A 6,821-nucleotide genomic window follows, 5' to 3' on the forward strand; every position below is an offset into this window, starting at 1 on the left:
CTCTCTCTTTGTGTTAGACAGAAAAAGTAAGAGAGATCAAGGCTATAAATGAAATGGGTTCAAATGAAAAGACCTAAGGACCAAAGTAGTCTCACTATTTTGCTTGGGTTGCTACTATAGCAATGGATGAACAAAGAGCTTAGGAAGATAGGCAAGTGGTGAGTGTTTTGAGCTCTAAAATATGGAGAAGAAAACGAGCCAAGGTCGAGGGAGTTCAATGCAATAGTTGCAAGGTACTCACACTCTCTTTTTATTCTTTAATTTTGGCTTGTATATAAAACACAAAACCCTAGCCGCCCAAAACCCTCATAACGTACAAGAGACATGGAAATAGGGCTGAGAAACATGGAGGAGACCACAAGGATGCACTCCGTCCGCCCTCGCCATGTGTCCTAGCTTTTCCATTACAGAAGACGACAAATAGTTATGTAATCTGCCAGTGCCATTGACATAAATTGTTGACAGTTCACAAGGACCTGTCGACAATTTCAAAAAAATTGTCGACCAATTTTGTCCCTTTATATAAACTTTTAGAAATTACATCTAGGCCCCTGTAACACCCCGCCTTCCAGGGCATTAATATATGCTAGGATTTTATTTTTTTTTTCATAAACTTGCAATAAATCCTCAACATAACTTTCATTTAATAACACTCGCAAACATAGTACAAGAATGATACAATTTAAACATAAGCGGAAACAAAATCAGAATCTGCATGAAACTTTGAAAACATAACTTGGGTTTTTCAACATCATATGCCCAGCACATTTATTTAAAATCTAAGTAATACAGTCGAATGAAACATATGGTCTAACCCCACATGAGGCCCACAAAATTTCTATCGTGATCAAGCCTCGATCACCTCCTTGCCCTTCCGGCCGCTTGCCTCGCCTGGAATGTGGAATATTCTAGGAATATAATCCAATATTAAAAGATGAAATCTTCTAAGTGAGGGTTAGATAAACATGATGAATGAGTGATGCATGGACAATTATAGACAGATACCCTTAGTGTAACTTCTCTGACCTATCAGCCTGGCACGGAACCCTAGGCAAAATTTCAAATCTCTGCAGGATAACCCTAACGTTGTCCCATCAACTGCCCTCAGGAATTACGGTTACACTCTTCGGGTGACATCCCAACCACATGCACGAGTTTCAATATGATGATAATATCATGCCATATGAGTATCACAACTTTCCATGCAACAGTATATGAACCAATATAACGAGATCGATCATAACATATGTAATTATCATGCATAGAAAGGTAATTATATCGAATATGGGTTATAGAGATAAAATCACTCACCTTTCACAATTATCGAGATACCCCGAAAAGCGTACAAATTGCCTTGATTTGCGTGTCAACTTTGAAATTTGCACCAAATGTTTCGCTTCAAGTCCAAACACACCCTAGGCAAGATATTTATACAAATAATCAATAAACACTATTTCTTCTCTATTTTCTTACCTTATTCTCTATTTTTCTTAAATTTTTCCTTACTAATATTCCAAAATAAATACCTACATAACATATTTTGCAAATCATTTTTCATGAAAAATCATAAAATAATTTTTCAAGATTTTTAAAAAAAATTGCAAAAATTTCTAAGCCCGCACGCGCCCACACACTCCTAGCGCGTGGTAGGGCGTGTGAGACTAGCACGTGAGGCCCACGCGCCGGTCGTCTTCTCCAGCCATGGTCTTGCCGGAAAAGTGGGATTTTTGCACGACCAGGAAATCTATGCCAAGTCGATCACGATGGCATAGGTTTCAACCCGAAAGAAGCATCAAAGACCGTCCAACCGGCCACTTGAAGGCTCGGCCAGGCGGTCCGTTCCAGATTCCGGCGAGGCTTCAAACAGCCTTCAAATCTCAACCAAAATGCTTCAAAATGCACAAAAATTATCCTTATCTTATGGGCAACAAAAGCCCCTTATCCTTGCCTCTAATTCGTCCAAATTATCCTTACATTTTGAAGCTTCATTTCTTGAAAATTTTGGCCATCTTTGAGCTCTCTTTATAGGCGATTTTGAAGCTTCAAATGGCCTTGGATTCTTTGCCCATTGCCTTACCGCCCCTAGATCGACCTAAAAGCATTGATATTCGCCTGCAAAAGTGAGTTGCAGGTCTCCCATTTTTTACCATCTTTCTTGGCCGATTTTCTCGAAATTTCGGCCATTCCGGTGGCCGTTATCGGCTCATCATCATCCCTTGGCCCTCCCTGGCCATTGCCCATGCCATCCCAGAAAATTTCAGTGCCCCTCGTGGCCTGGTCAGTTTCCCATTGTTGCTAATTTTGAGTTTTTGCATTTTGGCCCCTCAACTTTTGGCCTTTACCTTTTTGGCCATTTTTACTTGACCCCTGAACTTTCCAATATTGCATTTGAGACCCTCAAGTTCAAATCTTTCAATTTTCCTTTTAAAACATTTTGAAAAAAATGACATTTGGACCCCCTCGGGCAACTTCGAAAAATTACACTTAGGCATGTTTCTTCGTTTTGACCCTAACCCTAATCGTTTCTTCCTGAAACCACTGAATGGTTGTTCTATATAAAAAACCAAAGCCTCCTCAAGCTTCTGTTGACTTCCCAGAAGTCTCCTTTAGAGATTCAGTTTTTACAGCCTAAATGGCAGCTGCATTTTTGCTGTACTGAAAATCGTTCCCGATTTGATTTATTTTGGTCTTAAAAATCCTATCTCGATATGCTTGTTAAAGGTGTTCCTTTTTCTTTAGACATTTAAACTTCCGGATCTTCCTTTCAACTGATTCGATAAATTTTTCAGACTTTTCAGATACCATTTTTCTCCAAATTTATATTTTTCCTTAAAAAAATAATCCAAAGTTCTTGGGTATTACAGCCCCACCATAAACACTTAATGACACTTTCACCATCTCATGATGAAACCGAGGTCTTCGTTAACTCTTAACGACATGCCTGTCAACTCTTGACAATTGCTCCTTATTAATTAATCATTTAAACTCGTTCTGTTAACTCTTAATAGTAAACATCATTAATTCTTAATGACAGTTTTAGCCTTAATCACTTAGTCAACCATCACATCCGGATATGCATGTGACTTTCTAGGTTCGTTACTAAGTGACAATCAGAAAACGTCAAACTCTTTAACGTTGACCAAATATTTTGATCTACAACGAGAATCTGTTCATCTTTTCAAAGTATCCCGAAAAATCATGAGTGACAACTAACATTATATCAGAGCAATCCTATCGATGATAAACTCTTACTTCAGAATAAAACATATTTGGGCTTTCAATTCCTATGTACTATGTACTATAATCCATCCATCTATTATCATCCCGTTCGAGTGAGAGTCATGGACTTATCAAATTTACTAACTCGATGACTATGCCAAAATCAATGTGGTGAGATTGAGATGACACATCAGAACTATTTCTGATATTGGAATAATTTCCAATCAAGTGTACCCTAGTCAGGAATTTCTACAATCAAGACCACTACTCATTGCATCGGATGTTTACCTCACTCTGGAGGTCGATGGATCTCATTAACAATCACCTACCTTCATATGCCACTACAAAAGGACCACATAGTGCATATCTTACCTGGTAACCAGATGGTTCTTAGCAACGGCAAATCCCTAGTATTGACACATAAGGTAACTGTGCTGCCTTCGGTCTAAAGACTAGTAACACAATCGAAGTTTGTGATAAATCATAAATCCTCTCAGTCATATGATATATCATGTGCGTCACATTCAATAAGTGTTTCACTAACACCTACCCACTTGTATACTATATCCATCCCATGGATTATGACATGTGACTCACCATCCTTTATCATTAGTATCTTATACTAATCAAATGTAGTATCTCATGTGTCAGTCTGCAATTGACTAATCATAGTCCATTTCTGATACATATAGGGACTGGTAGGGATGGCAATTGCAATCGAAATCAAACTGGTCAACCCGGTTAAAAATTGTTTGACTAGGTAATGGTTTGGTTTGGGAAAAATCGAACATTGTTTCAATGGATATGGTTTGATTATGGTTTTCACTAAATTCAAACCAAAATCCGAACTGAATGTGTGGGTAACCGAACCAAATATACATATATATAATATATATTTATTTAATATATTATATATACACATAATATATATATTGACTAATGCATTTTTTTACAAGTATTTTAACTAATGCATTACAAATATATAAAATATTTAACATTTATAAAGTAATTAACAAATAAAAATAAATTCTAATCCTAAATTATTTTATTTTTATTAATCAAATAATTATAAATAAAAATAACTAATTAAATATTAAAAAAATAAAACATGGCAGGAGATTATGGATCAAACTAAAAAAATCATGGTTAAAATCGAAATCGAATGGTTTGGTTATGGTTTTTAATTTTTAAAACTGATGGGTAATTGTTTGATTTTGGTTTTAGTAGTTTAAGTTTCGTTTGGTTGTGGTTTTGGAAAAAATTAAAATCAAACCGAACCATTGCAAACCCTAGGGACTAGAAATAAACCTTAAGATATCCTTATTTCAAAGTTCCTTAGCCACATGTTCTTAATACTTAAGAATAAAACATTTAACAGAAAATCTAAGAACTCATTCATATATAATTGTTGGTCCCTTAGGGTATGGCCACTCGAGAGAGGTAAATTGAGTGATTAAAATTTTCTCAATTTTAATAAATATTCTCGATAAATGATTTTATTGAAAAATATATATTTGATAAATATAATAAATTATATTTGAGATTAATAATAAATATAAACCACAAGATATAACAAAAATAAATACAATAAGGCACAAGACAATTTATAGTGGTTCGGTGTCTTCACATACACCTAGTCCATTCTTCTAATGTCTAACTACTCTTAAGGTTCCACTAAAATAATTTTACCAAGGTTTTCACACTATCTTATCTTGTAAACTAGATACACACCTAAATTACAACGGGTTCTAGGAAAACCACCAACGCTAAGGTTTTCTCTTTAGCTTACCTTGGAAATTAAATTCATCTAAATTTTAACGGTTCTAGGAAACCTATACAATCCACAATAATAATTTAATTGTTCACAAATAATTGTCCACACTTGGACACAAATAAACAATTAAGCACAAAATATACAAGGCAATAATATTTAAATAAATAAATAAAATAAACGGTGACCTCAGTTTGAATAGAGAAGATCGAATTCGGATTTGCGATCTCTTTTTCTGCTCTTGCCTTGTGGCTCTTCGATGGATGAACAATGAATCTTAGATGGCCTTGAAATGTTTGGAAATTAGCTTGAGAGCTTTTGGGAGTTTTGGATGTGCAATATGTGCAATAGATACTCAAAAAATGAGTTTGTGGGTATTTATAAGCATTTTAACCACTAAAAAAAGAGTTAATATAAAATTTAAAATTCAAAAAATGTTTAGAGTTTCTCAAACAATAAGAAAACATGTTTCACCTTTAATTCAAAATAAATTTATTTTTTATATGAGAAATCAAGATTTGAAAATTCAAATATAAGTTTTTGAGACATAAATGATTAAAATAAGAAAACATGTATAAAAACAATCTCCTTTAATTCAAAATAAATTTACTTTTTGCATGAGTAAGAAAAAACATGTCTAAAACCAATTCTCTTTAATTCAAAATAAATTTACTTTTTGTATGAGAAAGAGAAAACATGTCTACAAGTAATTCTTCTTTAATTCAAAATAAATATACTTTTTGCATAAGTAATAAAAGTATTTATCAATAAATGAAAATTTAAATATAAATTTTTGAGACGTAAATGATCAAAAGAATGAAACATGTTTAAAGACAATTCTCCTTTAATTCAAAATAAATGTACTCTTTGTACTCACTTTTAATTCAAAATAAATTTATTTTTTTATATGAGAAATAAATATATTTATATCATAAAAATATTTTTGTTAATCATCAAAACTTAATTAATATAAGCAAATTGGCTCAACAATAATGATTAGAGAGATATGAATAAAAATGTGACCTCAAAATATGAAAACATATTTTGTTATATTTGTGCAAGAATTATATCAGCAGGCCCATAATCATAATTGTCAAATACCATCTAAATTTAATATCATGACACCAACACTAACACTCGAACAAACAATTGGGCTATGAAGGGGGGGAATACTTTGGGCCATTGAGAATATATATGCGGTGGGTGTTCAAGAATATGAACCTTCTTTGTTGATCTTTAATCATTTCTTTTGCTTGAAGAATGAATGATCACTAATTTGATAAGTGTTTAATCTTCTCCCTCATTCTTTGTTTTAGTCAATGAAATGAAACAAAGAAAGTTGAGTTGAATGGAAAAAGTGATCAACTGTCTTCCTTGCATGGATATAAATATTTACGTGACTTGTCTCGTTATAATATAAAATTATAAATGTACGTAGATTGTTAAATATTTACATAACTCGGTGTCGTTATTAAAATTATAAATGTGGTGGGTTGTATTTAACCAATTAATGTACAATTAAAAGTTTAGTTCTCATCAACTTCATGCAGGATGCAGCGCACACATGCACCTTGAGATTCATCATGCACATATTCTTTAATATTTTGATTAAGATATATTTTCGCTAAGATCACACTAACTAACGCATGTTACCATTCAGGCATATATATAGCACTTACATGCATTGCGCTTATGGTCGCTAAAAGACTCGAATGTGCAAATATCCAACATTACTGTGTGTGGAACAAGAGTGATATATAAAAGGCCATTATTGATGATGTGCAATTTTGAACAATAAAGCACGAGCTCCATTTCGAATTGGCGCCACAAA

The sequence above is a fragment of the Diospyros lotus genome, chromosome 3, assembly GCF_014633365.1.
Source record: "Diospyros lotus cultivar Yz01 chromosome 3, ASM1463336v1, whole genome shotgun sequence".
NCBI lineage: Eukaryota > Viridiplantae > Streptophyta > Magnoliopsida > Ericales > Ebenaceae > Diospyros > Diospyros lotus.